The sequence below is a fragment of the Chrysochloris asiatica genome, unplaced genomic scaffold, assembly GCF_000296735.1.
Source record: "Chrysochloris asiatica unplaced genomic scaffold, ChrAsi1.0 scaffold00074, whole genome shotgun sequence".
Taxonomy (NCBI): domain Eukaryota; kingdom Metazoa; phylum Chordata; class Mammalia; order Afrosoricida; family Chrysochloridae; genus Chrysochloris; species Chrysochloris asiatica.
In genome coordinates this window covers 5,918,618-5,924,837 of record NW_006408592.1, presented here as the reverse complement: position 1 = coordinate 5,924,837, position 6,220 = coordinate 5,918,618, and the positions used below count along the sequence as shown (strand labels likewise).

Below are 6,220 nucleotides of genomic sequence, written 5' to 3'. Positions count from 1 at the left end.
CAGTTTCTAATTGTTGGAGATGCTGTGTTAATGTTTTAATTTTGGTTCTTTTTTCTTTTTAGATATGCACATTTATTGCAATAAATTGTCCTCTCAGCACCGCTTTTGCCGTGTCCGAAAGATTTGGGTATGTTGTGTTTTCATTATCATTTGTTTCTAGGAACTTTATGAATTCACGTTCAATTTCTTCTTTTGCCCAGTCGCTTTTCAACAAGGTGTTGTTCAGTTTCCATGTGTTCGACTTTATTTCCTTAGTCTTCTTGTTGTTGATTTCTAATGTTATAGCATTGTGGTCTGAAAAGATGCTCTGTAGTATTTTGTTGTTTGTAAATTTATGGCGACTTGCTTTGTGACCTAACACATGGTCAATTCTGAAAAATGTTCCATGTGCATTGGAGAAGAAAGTATATGCTGTTGGGTTGAATGGTCTGTACACATCTATGAGGTCAAGTTAGTTGATTGTGCTATTTAGTTCATCTCTGACTTTGTCAAGTTTCTGGTTGTTCTGTCCCTTTTTGAAAGTGGCATATTAAAATCTCCCATTATAATTGTAGATTTATCTATTTCTTTCTTCAATTCTAGTAAGGTTTGTTTCATATATCTTGGTGCGTTTTCATTGGGAGCATAGATATTTATTATGGGTATGTAGTCTTGCTCAATTGACCCTTTGATCATGAGATAGTGTCCTTCTTTATCTCTTATGCTGGTTTTTGTCTTAATGTTTACTTTATCAGAGATTAGAATTGCCACTCCTGCTTATTTATTGTTGCAGTTAACTTGGTATATTTTTTTCCATCCTATAACTTTTAGTCTGTTTTTGTGTGTCAGGTGTATCTCTTGCAGGTAGCATATTGAAGGGTTTTGTTTTCTTATCCAATCTGCCACTCTCTGTCTCTTCACTAGTGCATTCAATCCATTGACATTCAATGTAATTACTGATAGGTATGAATTAATTGATGCCATTATATTAATTTTTTGGTAGTGCTGTTCATTCCTTTGTTCTGCATGCCTTCTTGTGCTGAGTTTGTGTTTTTTTTTTGTGCTATTTCTTGTCGGTTTCTTCTGAGTTTTCAAGTTTGCTTGTTCTTGGAAATTCATTTTCATAGCTAGTTGTGAAGTATTAACTTTCTTTGGGGTTGCCTTATAGTCCACTAACTTTTCTCTCCATTTAAGAGAATCTATTGTATCCTGTAATCTACCTGACCTACTCACTACCTGGATCTCTGTTCCTACATTTATCCCTTCTTTGACATTGATACTACTTTGATCTTTAGTTGACCTTCCAGCTCCTTTGAATTTGTTGTTGTAGTTTTTGTTGTCTTCTGAACTCTGCTATCTGTCAGCTGAGTTCCAGTGGTGTTGCCACGCCTGTCAATCTCTGGTTGTTGTCTTTACTTGTTGGTTTTCAGTCCAAAAAACTGCCTTTAGGATGATTTGAAGTGCTGTATTGGTTTTGACAAAATCTCTTAGATTCTGTTTATCCTGGAATGTTTTGATTGCACCATCATATTTGATTGATAGTTTTGCTGGATAGACTATTCTTGGTTGGCAGGTTTTTTCTTTTAGGATTTTGTATATATCTCCCCATTGCCTTCTTGCCTGCATGGTTTCTGCTGAGAAGTCAGAGCTTTATCTGATTTGCTTGCCTTTATGAGTGACACTTCTCCCTCCCTGCTTTTAGGATTCTCTCCTTTTCTTTGATTTTAGAGAGCTTGATTATTATATGTCTTGGTGTCTTTCTTTTGGGGTCTATCCTTCCTGGGGTATGTTCGGCTTCTTGAATGTTTATTTTCTCCTCTTTCAAGATGTTAGGGAAATTTTCTTCCAAAAGCTCTTCCACTCTCTCCTCTGTGGACTTCTCTGATTCTTCCTATTCTAGAATGCTAATAATTCTTAAGTTGTTCCTCTTCATGTTATACAGCATGAATCTTAGACTCTCTTCAGATTTTTTTTATCCTTTTTTTCTGCTTGGTCTTCTATCTTAACAGTATTGAGACATTTGTCTTCCAGCTCACCAGTTTTGGCTTCCATCTCTTCTATTCTACTCCTTTTCCATTTCAGTGTATTGTCCATTTCTGATATTTTATTATTAATCATATGGACCACTTTTTGCAGGTTTTGAATTATTTCCAATGCTGTATCAATTTTGCTTGATTGCTTTTGTAGTACTTTCCTGACTTCTTCCTTGTTTTGCTCCAGCCCTTTTCAGAGTATTTGAATTTGTTTCCATATCATTCTTCTGAATTCCTTCTCAGGAAAATCTAAAACCTGCTCTTCTTCTTATGGGGAGCCTTTGTATGTCTCTAGTTCAGTTGTCTCAGTTACTCTTTTCTGTTTCTGGACATGTTTTGAGATCTTTTGTTGTGTTTTGCTTGTCAGTTCCAGTAGTTGTGCCATTTTTTTAATGCTTAAAGGGATGTTTGTTGTTGTGTTATTAAGCTTACTGGGTGTCTCCTGCTGGATATGATCAGAAGATAGGCTTCCCTTTTCAAATGTAATGCTTAGCAGCTGTTATTGGCTCTTGTCTCAATGGTAGAATATTATGGATTATGCTTGTAGCTTTGCTATATGACCATGATTGCTGTCTCTTCTTGTATAACGTAGGGAGAAAAAGCTCCCACCTCCAGGAAAAATGTGTGGTCAAAAGGATCAAAAGCAGAAGCAATATAAAAGCAGAGTCAAAAACCACCACTTTGAAACAAAAATAAAACTGTGGCCAACTGTCCAGTCACCTTGCTACACAGGCTGTGTGTGTGCACTGTAGAAGCCTCCAGTAGTGGGTGGGGGTGTCTGCTCGCTCAGGCCCCTCCTCTAGTTACCACCGTAGTGGTGCACAGATATTTAGAAGTTAATGGGAGAAACATTGTCTACTATTTTTGTCTCTGAAGGTCAGTTAGGTATCTGGGTGTGCACAGCGTAATTCTTGAGATAGTTGTGCCCTTTTATGTTGGGGTTTTACAAATTGTTCATATGGTTTGTGTGTCAGGCCTGATGGGCCTGCTTTTTCTTGCCTAGATAGGCCAGAGTAAAGGGTCCTGCACAAGTTAATTTTAGGGCTGTGACCCTGAGGCTGATGTCATAAGTAGCCGCCAAGCTTTTTCTATCTATGCCATGGGAAAACTGTAGGGTCAGCTGCTAAGCCTAAAGGTGTCCCAGCTGGGCAAAGAAGGCACAACAGGGAAAAGGAGGAAAAAACATGTAGAATCCCCCACACCTCCTTTTGCAAATATCACTACACTGCTTTTAGTGTCTGTTCCCTTGCTGGTCTGGCTGTAGCCCTGCCCTCTGAACTCTGCCCAGGCGAGGTGGCCACAGAGGGAGTCCTGTCTGGAGTGATTCCTAACTCGCAATATTTTCCTTCATATAGTGATTTTTTCACTTGTGTGTGTGTGAAACTGACACCCTGGACCTTATGGTAGATCCAGAGCTCTGGTGGTGTTCTGTGAGTGCATCTTCTCTGGGTTTTTCAATTCCTCCCCTATGGAGCCTTTCCTACCTGGCTGTCTCTGCCACTTCCCAAACTGGAACCTCTCCATTGAATTTTTTTTTAAAAGTTTTAGACATCTTTTAAATTTTTTCTTCTAATTTCTTACCACATTTATAACACTTACATTAAAATCTTTATGTATTAATCCCAATATCTGTGTCATTTGTGGATCTGTATTTTTGCTCTTGATTTTGGATCATGTTGCCTTGGTTCTTCTTATCTTTTAATTTTTCATTGATACCTATGAGATATTGTTTCCGAAAGTTATAGAGACTAGAGTAGTACCCCTCATCCCTAGACAGGTTCTTTCTTCTGTAAGGTGTCTAAGGTGAGAAGCTGATCACTTTGTTCCAATCAAAAGTTCAGGTAGTTGGGATTGTGTTTCATCTTTAATTTATTTCATTACATCTCTGATTTTGAGTGCTTGAGGGAGAGAATGGTTTTTGGTGTGTTATAGAACTCTTCTTCTACCAGATTGACACCAAATCACCACTGTTTTTGCTATCCAATTCACATCCAGCTTCAGCTTTAAGTCACATACTCAGCAAAAATTATACGGCTGGGTCTTTTCCTTCTTTCCTGTTGACTCAGAGTGTGGTAGCAAAGGCACACTGAGTCTTTGTACTCAGCAGGGACTAGAAGCTGAGGAGCCAGACTCTGGCAGAGCACGGTGGCAGATCACATGGCCTGCAAACTGTCTTACTCTTTTTCCCATAATAGTTTAAATGCCACAGATAAAAATATTGTGTATCCTTTAAGAGTTTAATTACTCTGTTGTTGCTATATTTACCAAATGAGCATCTTTGCTTAGCAGTATGAAGTTGCTTATGAGCTAAAGATTTTGTATCCAGGGCTGTATATGCCCTAAGTCATTATTCCTGAGCTACTCAAGAGCACATTGAGCTCTTTTTAAATGCAGTTGTAGATTGAATCATTGTTTCCAAAGCTTCATGACTCTCTTGTATTAAAATTATACATCTGTTTCCTTATCATATGACCCCTCTGTGTCTCCCATTAGAATGTTGTTGTTGTTAAGTGCCAATGAGTCAGTTCCATTAAAACAGGCAGAGAATTATCTCCCTCTGTTTCCAACTGATGTGTGCTTCGCTACGTGACTTATTTTGGTCAGTGAGATCTGGGCCAGTGTGACACTGTACCAGTTCCAAGACAAGATCCCAAATGGTTTTTCATAAGTATCGATTTTATTCAGATAACAGTATGATCACACATGGTTCAAGAATACTCAAATAGTAAATCAAATATAATCAGATGGTAACCATTGGTCTTCAAACATCATAGTCAATGAGGCCACACTTGCCTATGATCTCGCTGATATAAAATCACATCCACACCTCAGTGGCAACTAAACCATTCAACGAAGCTTCCTTAACTGTGAGCTGTGTGAAGCGACCAGTTTTAGCAATACTGACTGTTTTTTCTCAGACTCTGAATAGCTGTAGAGTTCTTAGCAGGGGTTGGAGGAGCCAGCTCCACCTTGACATAATGCCAAAATGTGGCCAGTTAAGGCCAGTAAGTCTCAGCAGCATTTACCATTGCCGGAACCTTTTCCACCAGGTTACCGATAAATTGTGCCATGGTTCTGAGATAGAAAGCCCATTTTCCGCTGAATGGCACCTCGGGAAGGACCTTTTAAGTGGCTTCTTATCCTTCTGCTTGCTTTCTTGAAGTTCAGTGACTCTCCATGAAAAGAACATGTTCAGGTTGCCACTGGTCCAAGGAGAATGAAAAAATAATATGGAGCTGACTAGAACCCACCCAGCAATCTAGACCCAAACTCAACTGATTTCAGTTAAGCCAGACAGAACCACGGTCAACCTGTAGAATCAGGAGAAAGGAAAAAATACATGTTGTTATAAGACCATGAAAGTTTAAAGTTGATTCAGATACAGCAAAAACTATTTAAAACCAATGGATTTAATATTAAACATTTTAAGTTTTGTGCAGTTTTTAATCTGTGAATTTTTGTAGTTCAGCTCTACCTCTTTTCACTCAATTGACAAGCTTAATGCCTGATTAAACTGGACATTATCTTCATATGGTTGTCTGGGTACCTCCACAATTGTTATGCTCATTCTAAAATCAGATTTAAAATCACTAGTACACAATTAGGATATTTTATATTTTGAGTATTTAATTCTAAGGCAGTTTAATATGGTTTTATTATATAGAATAGATATAATTTACTGAGAATCTGTCAAACACTATGGGAAATATATATAGTATCTCTTTAAAAACAGATACAAATTTTTTGATAAGTAAGTACATTCAAAGGTAAAAAATAAAAAATGCAAAAGAGAGAGTGGAGTGAAAAGATTTATTCTTATCCTTATTTCCTAGGTTGCCCTGGCCTGAGGCAATTAAAGTTACTATATTAATTAAGGGATATTTTATATATAAATATAGATAGATACACATATGGAGTCCTGGTGTAGTGTAGTGCTGTGGGTTAATGCACCAAACTTCAAAGTTGTTTGAATCGCAAGGTCAGTGGTTCAAGCTCACCACCCACTCCTTGGAAACCCTATACAGGATCTCCATGGGTCAGAACTAACTCTAAGGTATTTAACAACAAAGTCCTGGTGTGGTGCTGTGGGCTAATGCGTCAGACTGCAAAGTAGTTTGAACTGCAAGGTCAGTGGTTCAAGCTAAAGCTCACCAGCTGCTTCTTGGAAACCTTATACAGGGACGCTATGGGTTGGAATTGATTCGAGA

The 6,220-nt window shown here is 38.1% G+C and overlaps 1 pseudogene; it reads right to left on the bottom strand.

Moving 5' to 3' along the window:
- Positions 1–4,773: 4,773 nt before the first annotated feature.
- On the bottom strand, positions 4,774–5,083 carry LOC102817007 (annotated as a pseudogene).
- Positions 5,084–6,220: the final 1,137 nt, after the last annotated feature.